This window comes from Triticum aestivum, chromosome 2A, assembly GCF_018294505.1.
Source record: "Triticum aestivum cultivar Chinese Spring chromosome 2A, IWGSC CS RefSeq v2.1, whole genome shotgun sequence".
NCBI lineage: Eukaryota > Viridiplantae > Streptophyta > Magnoliopsida > Poales > Poaceae > Triticum > Triticum aestivum.
The window spans coordinates 685580833-685590427 of NC_057797.1; the positions used below are offsets into that span (position 1 = coordinate 685580833).

The window sequence follows — 9595 nt, forward strand, 5'->3', positions numbered from 1 at the left end:
GTTTTCCTACCAGAAATGACCCCTAAAAATGTATGAAGACATTGAAGCCAAAGGTGGTATGTGAAGACATTCACATTGAAGACTATGACATGAGAAGACATCGCGTGAAGACTATGGAGCGCGAAGACTTAGTTCTTTCGTCGCTCTTTTTCTTCTTTGTTGAGTCATAGAAACTACCGTACTGTTAAGTGGGGTCCAAGAGAACCAGTCAGAATGACTGAAGTGATGCTTAACCAAAATCCTATGTCTTCGAGTGAAGACTATGAGATCAAATCTTGTCCAGAGTTGGATAAGTCAGCTTTGCTGGTAGCCCAAGTAAATTTGCCGTGTGTGTTTGAAATCTGACCGTTGGAAACGTGTCAGTTCCTTAGTGACCCAGGGTCATTTCGGACAAATCAGGTCGGGTTGCCTAGTGGCTATAAATAGCCCACCCCTACAACCATAAACGGTTGGCTACTCAGAGTTAGAGTACGGCTTTTGTCGTTTGAGAGCAACCCACCTCGAAGCCTTTGAGAGAGAATTCCTTGCGAGGATAAAGCCCTAAACACCCAGAGCCAAAGAGTGTTAGGCATCACTTAAGTCTTCCTGTCTGTGTGATCTGAAGACTTATTACACTTGAGGACTGTGAATCCTCCAGCTGGTTAGGCATCGCATTTTGAGCATCCAAGAGTCATTGTGGATCGCCGGTGAACGAAGTCTGTGAAGGTTTGGAAGTCTACCTTGAAGACTTACCAGGGTGATTGGGCGAGGACTGGGTGTCCTTAGCTCAAGGGGAATAAGGTGAAGACGAGGTCTTCTGAGTTGAATCTCAGCCTCCCTAACCAGACGTACAGTTACCACAAAAACTGGAACTGGTCCAACACATCATTGTCTTCAATGAGTCACTGGTTTCATCCTTCCCTTTCCTTTGCTTATTGTTGGTCCTTGTGAAGTCATTGTATGATTGATTTATCTTTTGTCTTCACTGAGTCACTGCTTGTTTTGATTGGCTTCACAATATCTTCCTACCTGATCTTTACTGCCTATCTGCTATTAGTCATTGTGCTTTCACTTCGTTAAATACTTGACTATGGTTTGCCTAGTGTAGTCTACCTTCCGCTGTATGGTAATAGGTTTATTTCTATCGTTTGTCTTCGAAACTTCCATGTTTTGAATACTTTCATAAAAATCGCCTATTCACCCCCCCTCTAGTCGATCACTAGCACTTTCACCTCGCGGTGGTGGTGGAGGAAGACGATGCAAAGGTGGACGATGAAGAGGTGGTGAGCGCGCCAGCGGTGCTGGACAACGATGCGGCAGCGGTGGCCGACATGCTCTCGGTCGAAGGAGGAAGATTGGTATAGTTTTGGGAGGTAGCTAGATGCGATCTATGATCTTTGAGGAAGAGGCTCTGACTATCATGTAAAATAGGTTGGAAGCGCTGAACCCTTTGTGTTGGGCCGTATTGATATATATTGGGTATAAGCCTTGGCGTACAAATTTTGAGAGAGATTGATCATGGGATCGTTACACGAGACCGAGAGAGAGATTGCTACCGGAAAGGAGAAGAGATAGAATAGAGTTACAAGTTTAAACACGAAAGTCCTATCTCAATACAACTATTCTAACAGCACCCACCGATCGATGCACGTCGTCCGCCACGTCCGCGAGCGTCATGCTGCGGCGAAGTTCGTCGGTGCCGATGACGCCGTACGGTATGGTCAGCACTTTGCCGAAGTAGGCCTTCATGGCGCCGTCGGGGAACATGCGAGCACGCCCGTCCACCACCATGCCCATGCAGCACAGACGCTGCTGTCCGGAGGGCCGCCATGGAGCAGAGCTGCCACAGGTGCGCCGTGAATGCCTCGAGCTTCGTGCGCCCTGGCCCGGCCAAGGCATGCAGCGTTGCGACGTCGTGCGCTGCTACGTGGTAGATGCGGTTGATGGAGGTGGCAGCGGCCGAGGCCGAAGGGAGCGGCACGGAGCTGAGAGGAGAGAACAGGCGGTCGATCAGGGCGTCGCTGGTATACGTGCGCGGCGATGGGTCGCGTGGGGCGACCACGGAGCGGTCGAAGGACGGGGCCGGGGGTGCGGAGCCACCACGGGATGCGGCGGCCCACGCCACTAGGAACATGTTGAAGGAGTAGGCGTCGCAGACCCGGTGATCAAAACTCAAAAGTGCAGCCGACGACGGCGCCGCCGCACTTAAACTTGGTCACCTGCGCTCGTGCATGCACCATGCAACGCAATTAGCACTCGGAAAACAAAAGAACGTCAGGTCACGAGATTTGGTGGGAAGCAAATACATTTTGCTGAACACTGTATTATTATCTTTATTATATTACGTGAGAAGTATATAGTTTCTACCCGAAATTTGCTAGCATGATACATCTATCTATCTTTTGTATTTAGAGGATTTGATCGAGTTGAAATTCTCCCTCTTCTATAGGAATATTTTTTGCGAAATGAGTCAAATTTGTTTAACTCACCATCTGAGTGTGTGCATTGAATAAGACGTGCCATCATTTATCGAGTTAAAATAGTCGAGTGCAAGTGTCAAGTGTGTATAAATATATATTGTTTTTGTAAGAAGACCTCCGATGAGGTAATCTACTACTTTCCTCCTACTGTGATAATCAACTTGACTAGACAAATACTCCCTTCGTTCCTAAATATTTATCTTTTTAGAGATTTCAAATGGACTAACACATACGGTGTATATAGACATAATTTAGAGTGCAGATTCACTCATTTTGGTTTGTATATAGTCACTTGTTGAAATCTCTAGAAAGACAAATATTTAGGAACAAGGAGAGGGGGTATGAGTTAGCACAAAATTGTAATATTAAGAAAATCAATTAGAATTTCAATGGTAGTATTCTTTCTCTATTCTTTATGGAATACTCCCTCTCTCCCTCCCGTTTTAAAGGCCCTCTCAAAATTTTCAGATTTTGATTGTATTATTCCCACTTTGAGTCTCATTCAACAGAAGTAATTTGAGTCACACATCAAATTTAATCCATGGAGATGAGAGTGAGTGAATTATAGGTCATGCATGCACTCTAAGGAGTTGTATATGAAGTTGATAGGATGGCACTTGCAATCTTAAGGAATTGTCTTGCCTCGATCCTACGCACAAAATAAGTTTTGGGTGGATGTGTAGATTCTCCAAAAATAACGAAATGAATAGTATTCATACGAAATTCCCGTACGTGTTTCATACAAACCGAATGCATGTATACGAAATTTTCCTCTGGAATCTTTGTTCCTATGTTTTTCCTGTAAAAGTCATTCAAACTGAATGTTATTTTGCATGCACCACACAGTGCCCATTGTAGGAGTAAGTTCCACAGTAAAACCAGATCAAAGTCAGCAAATTTGCTTATGTGACAATGATTTAATGAGAAGAGAAATGATTTGCGTAACATAGCTAGTTACTTATACTATGAGTAACATCGGACATACCAAAACAAGATGAGTCTAGAAGATAATAAATAAAGTGTTGTATGACACTATACATATGTTACTCCCCACTATAGAGATAATAATATAGACTACTAACTATGAGTAACATCACACATACCAAAACAAGATGAGTCTATAAGATAATAAATAAAGTGGTGTATGACACTACAGATACGTTACTCCCCACTATAGCAGGTCCAGGTTAGACAGCAGCAGGCGGTGCTCGTGCATCGGCAATGCCGGCTTCACCGTAGTCATGACTGATTTGAGCACCAGCTCATGGCCACCGTGCACTTCGGCGGTTTCGTTCACCATATTGGGAGTAGGGAGAGAGTGAGACTAGCTAGACGTGGGGATTTTGAAGGTGAAACTGGTTGGAACCCGTTGCCTATTGCCTATTGCCTATTTCCAACTGGATGGTGCATGGTGGGGTACTATTTAAAGAATGGAGGGTTGTATTACCTATCCGTATATCCAAGGCTATACACAATGTGTATATGCTTAGGATGATTCACTGGTGGAAAAAGGGATTTTGGTCGCGGTTCGCAACTGCCATTAGTCGCGGTTGCGCAACCGCGACCGAACGGGCGCGACTAAAGGCCCCACCCTTTAGTCGCGGTTGCTTAAGAACCGTGACTAAAGGCCCGTCCACGTGGGCGTCAGGCGGCCGTCGGGGCGGAGGACCTTTAGTCGCGGTTCTTCTGGCCAACCGCGACTAAAGGCTGCCGCAGGTTTAGGGTTTTAGCCCCCCCCCCCTAAACCTGTTTTCTGTTTAATTTGTATTGTTTTATTTCTTTTGTGCTTTATTTTAATTTTGAAGGAGTTTCACATATTCTACGGTACTACATACATGCATATGAATGTACAATTTCAAACAAATTTGAAATTAGAACCAAAAAGAATTCAAGAGGAATATACAATATATATTCAATATCATCGGATGACCATATACAATTTTGAACAAGTTTCCATACATAATTTAATGCATATAAAGTTCTACGTCCTCGTAATGGTGTTCTCCTTTAGGATGGAGGACTTCCCTCCTGAACCATCCAGCTAGTTCCTCTTGAAGTGGTCGGAAGCGAGCTTCTGGACTAAGCATCATCCGGAGGTTATTCCTCTGAGCATTGGTATCACTCGAACCCGCTCAGAGGTGTATCTCCGGATCATCTCACAGACATAGTATGCACATAGATTGGTCCCCGCTGGCTGAATATCCTCACCATTCTTAGCCTTTGCCCTTTTGAATTCTAGCTCTTTTTTGAATTCACCGACCTTTGTATCTACGAACCGTCTCCAAACCCTACGAGGCAAAGAAAATTAAATGAACAAGAGAGTTATTAGTTACTTGATATTAGGAAATGAACGAAATAGGCCGATCGATATAGAGCGCAAATGAATGAAAATAATTACTTCTGCAACATTCTTCTCATGTCGACCCAAAGCTTTGGATCCTTATTCAGAGAGTCGTGGACGAGACATTCTGAGGTGTCAACTTTAATTACTAGCAGAATCCAGTGGAACCTGCGGACACGATACATGCACAGTACGTCATGCATAACTCATCGATTAGCCGGCCACATACCATGCATGGAGTAAACAAAAGAGAATGTGCTCAAGACAGAAACACTCACCCAAAATGGTAAGGAAATAGAATATCACTTTTGAGTTCCTGCTTTATAAGAAACTGCCACAGGTCTGCCTCCATGTCGGCGGGGTGATGCTCCAACACATATCCATTAACGATGTGTGGGTCAATGAACCCAACATCATGGATGTTCCTTACTCTGCATTCCTTAATCTTCATTCTGCATGTATAATAGCGGACACAACAATATAGTTAGGACATATATATAGTGCAGGCAATATGAACGAGATGGGGTAGAAATAAATCACTTACAGAACGTAGCAACTGATGATAGATTTGTCGAGCTCGCGCAGATTGAAAAGCTGGAACAATTCACTCAGATGAATTTGTACATAGTAATGTTTGAAGTGATGCTCATATCTAACTTCCGCATAAATATATTCTTTGGCGTTTTTATTTTTTATGTAACCCTTGTACCATTTCAGCAGACCTTTCATTTGTGGAGGTAGATACTCTTCCTGCGCAGGCTCGACGAGAGGCCCATTCTTCACATATGTAATTACTACCTCCTTCACTGGCGCCTCATCAAGGCCTAACAGTTCACGAAGAGTAATACCTAAGTTGGCCGCTTGTTCTCTGGCACTCGTTACAGTCAATCCATGTGCTGCCGCAGCTGCTATGATATCGGGGTCATCCGGACCGGCGGCTTTCACTATAAGCGGGGCAATCGATTGTTTACTTTGTTCCCCGAGCTGGGCAACTCGTTTCCCGCTTTTTTTACTTTCTAATTCCGTATTCTCGGCCTCCTCCAAGGCTTTGTTCTCCTGGTTCTCCGCCCACTCTTTCTTCTCCTTCAACATGAGTGCCTGCCTACGAAGTTCACGTGCATAGTCGTCAGGAAGATTCTTCGCGGCTTGGGACGGTGTGCTCAAAAATGACTTAGCCCACTTCTTTTGCTCATCAGAAAATACTGGCTTGGGCTCGGGCTCTCTTTTCTTCTTGCAGTCCGCCTTCCATTTCTCATGATCAGCAGCCGCAGCCGCGGCAGTTTCCTCGGCACTACGTTCCCAAGGCCTTGTGGGGAGAGACTTCAATGATGGCTCCGGTACCTTTGTGGTCTTAGGTATATAAGGGTCCGGGTTAATAATCCAGGACTGCTTCTGCTTCTTTGCCGGAGGTGGATTGGGGGGCGACGTCTGATCACCCGCCGGACGAGGACTGGGGGGGGCGGCGTCTGATCACCCGCCGGACGTTGTGGACTGGGGGGCGTCGGCTGACGTGACGGAGGTGTAGGTGAACCGCCACCACCGTAGGGGGGTGGACTTGTTGTCCTTGGCGCCTCGCCTGGAAACTTGATAAACTTCTTTTGCCATAGAATGAAATGGCGCTTGACATCTCCAAGTCTTTTCTCCCCTTCAGGTGTAGCAATGTCAATCTCCAGGTCCTCAAACCCTTGGACTATGTCCTCCACCGTGACACGAGCATAGCCATCTTGAATGGGGTTGTTGTGGTGGAGTGCTCCAGGTAAACATGGTAAAGCACTGCCGATGGCTACCTTCATGGACATGTTCCCGATAGGATAATACAGATGACATTCTTTCATCTCCTTTATATCGTCCACGGGGTAGCGAGGAGGCTGCGGTGCAGTAATTTCGACCACCAGAGGCTCCGGTGCAGTAATTTCGACCACCAGAGGCTCCGGTGCAGTAATTTCGATCGTCGGTGCATCTGCACCAGCCGGTGGGGCCTCCGTGGAAGCCACACTGCTTCTCCGCTGCTGGCTTCTGAGATCCGCTGGATGATCTTCATGCTGCGCCCGAGCTGCATCTCGTTCGGCTACTAGTACACTCACGGTTTTCTTCATCACATCCATTTCCGATGCCAACCGCGCCACAACATCTGCTTCCCGATCCATCTTTCTCTTCCGGCTTCTGTAACCGTACGGGTCATCGTTCTGGGGGAACCCTATTTTCCACGGAATGTGCCCCATGCCTCGTACACGTCCTCCGTGTTCAGGATTCCCGAGGGCTTTTGTCAGCGCGTCGTTCTCTCTGTTGAACTTGATCTTCCCCTCTTGAGCATCCCTCATTGCATCAATAAGGGCTTGGGTGGGTTTAATTATTTTGCCCCGGTAAACACAGTCCCCTGTCTCCGGGTTCAGCGTTCCCCCATGCCCGTACCACCAGCTTTTGGCCCTTGGGTCCCATCCCTCCGTACCTGGACGGATTCCTCGCGCCCTCAGCTCGTTCTCCATCTTCTCCCACCTAGGCTCCCAAAGGCGATACCCTCCTGGCCCCATAATATGATTGTACTCCTTCTTAGCCGCATTTTCCTTATTTTTTCGATATTTGAATGAACTGCTCCGATTTCTTTTGCTTCACAAATTCTGGCCAATCATGTTTCAGTTTCTCATATTGTCCTTTGAAATCCGGAGTCTTGTTCTGCTTGACAAAGTCATGGGCTAGATTTTGCTTGAATTTCCGGAAATGCGTCGGCCATCTTATGAAGAGCGAACTGTTTGACTATCCTCCTCCTCTCCTTGTTTTCCTCAATCTTGTTACCCTCCTCATCGAATTTGTTGTATTCCGGAGGTAGAACGAAATGTTCCATAAGCTTTTTGAAGCAATCTTTTTTTGTTCTCTTATCGACAAAAGTGAAACCAGCAATTTGTGCCTTCTTTGGCTTATTCCACTCCTGGACGGTGATCGAGACGTTGTCTCTAACAATGGCTCCGCATTGGTTGACAAACTTGGTGGCGTTCTTGCGGGGCTCCAGCGGCCTGCCGGTTGCACTGTCGACAACCTCGATGGTGCATGTTTCTCCTTGTTTCATCGTCTTGGTTGCGCCACGCTTTGACGACGTACTCGATTGTTTCGACGATCCGGCCGAGGGCTAAAATAAGAAAGAGAGTCGCGCGCGTTAGTCCACACATATTTATTCAAATCAGTTAGTTTGTATCACCAGAGGCTCAATGTATATATATATACCTCGGCGCCGGAGGTGGTTGCTACTTCCATTTGAAGATCGTCGTTTATCGACGTTTGTTCGGCATCATCTTGCTGACGGCGCCCTTCATCTTCACCGTCAAGGTTCAGATAAGAAGAGATATCATCTTCTTCTTGTCCGGTCGGCACATATAGAATATCGCCGTTTATGATGCCGAACATATGTGCTTCACCGTCCGGATCATAGTTGTCCATAATCGGGTCAGCTCTATCGTCCGCCATTATGTCAGTCCTGAAAACATGTAGTAAAAACAAATTAATTAAGTGAAGAAGGGGGGCGGTGGCGGTGGCGGTGGCGAAAGGGCGGTGGCAAAAGGAGGGGGCGAGGAAGGGGTGGGAGAGGGTGTCGCGGTAGAGCGCGAGACGGGGCGGCAGACGACGGCGTCACGGAGAGGGAGGCGAGGACAACACACATTTATAACCCTCGCCGTCCCCTCTCGATCCCTAAAAAAAACACCGCGCGCATCGCCGCCCCCCTCGCCGCCCCCTCTCCGTATATACGTTTTTTTTGTTAATTATCAAATTTTATGGTTTTTTTGTTAATTATCAAGTTTTAAGTTATTTTACCGTTTTTGTTAAACTAATTAACTAGTTAAAATTAAAAAGAACAAAAAAAATTCTCTCTCTCTCTCCACGATCTCGATCGCTCTCTGTAGAGCAGCGTTGAGGGCGGCGAGGCCGGCCCGAGGTGGATTGGGGGGCGGCATTGAGGGCGGCGAGGCCGGCCGGCGGCGTTGAGGGCAGCGAGGCTGGCCGGCGGCGTTGAGGGCGGGCGAGGGGCGCGGTGGGCGAGGGAGGCCGGCGGGCGGCGTACGTGGGCGAGAGGGGGCGGCGGGCGCCGTACGTGGGCGAGAGGGGGCGGCGGGCGACGGCGGGCGGCGTCGAGGGCGAGGGCGACGGCGGGCGGCGTCGAGGGCGAGGGCGACGGCGGGCGACGTCGAGGGCGAGGGCGACGACGGCGGTGTTGATTCGGAGAAGATGAGAAGGGGTTCGGGCCCTTGTATTTATAGCCCCCCCCTTTAGTCGCGGTTGGGGAGGCGACCCGCGACTAAAGGGTACCTTTAGTCGCGGTTGGGGAGGCGACCCGCGACTAAAGGGTAACCTTTAGTCGCGGTTGGGGAGGCGACCGGCGACTAAAGGGCTTTTTTGGCGGGTTTTTGTTCCCGCGCGCAACGACCTTTAGTCGAGGTTGGGCAGGCCAACCGCGACTAAAGGTATTCTTAAAATACTTTTTCTTTTTCAAAATGTTAAAAATACAAATAATATATCGAAAAATTCAAAAAAATAAAACTAATTCAATTCAATATGTTAAAAACACAAATATTATATCAAAAAATTCAGAAAAATAAAACTAATTCAATTCAAAATTCTAAAAATACAAATAATATATCAAAAAATTAAGAAAAATAAAACTAATTCAATTCAAAATGTTAAAAATACAAATAATATATCAAAAAATTCAGAAAAATAAAACTAATTCAATTCAATATGTTAAAAACACAAATAATATATCAAAAAATTCAGAAAAATAAAACTAATTCAATTCAATATGTTAAAA

At 46.7% G+C, this 9595-nt stretch overlaps 1 pseudogene; it reads right to left on the reverse strand.

The window, feature by feature from the left end:
- Positions 1–1584: 1584 nt before the first annotated feature.
- On the reverse strand, positions 1585–2219 carry LOC123191852 (coniferyl alcohol acyltransferase-like; annotated as a pseudogene).
- Between the last annotated feature and the right edge of the window lie 7376 nt (positions 2220–9595).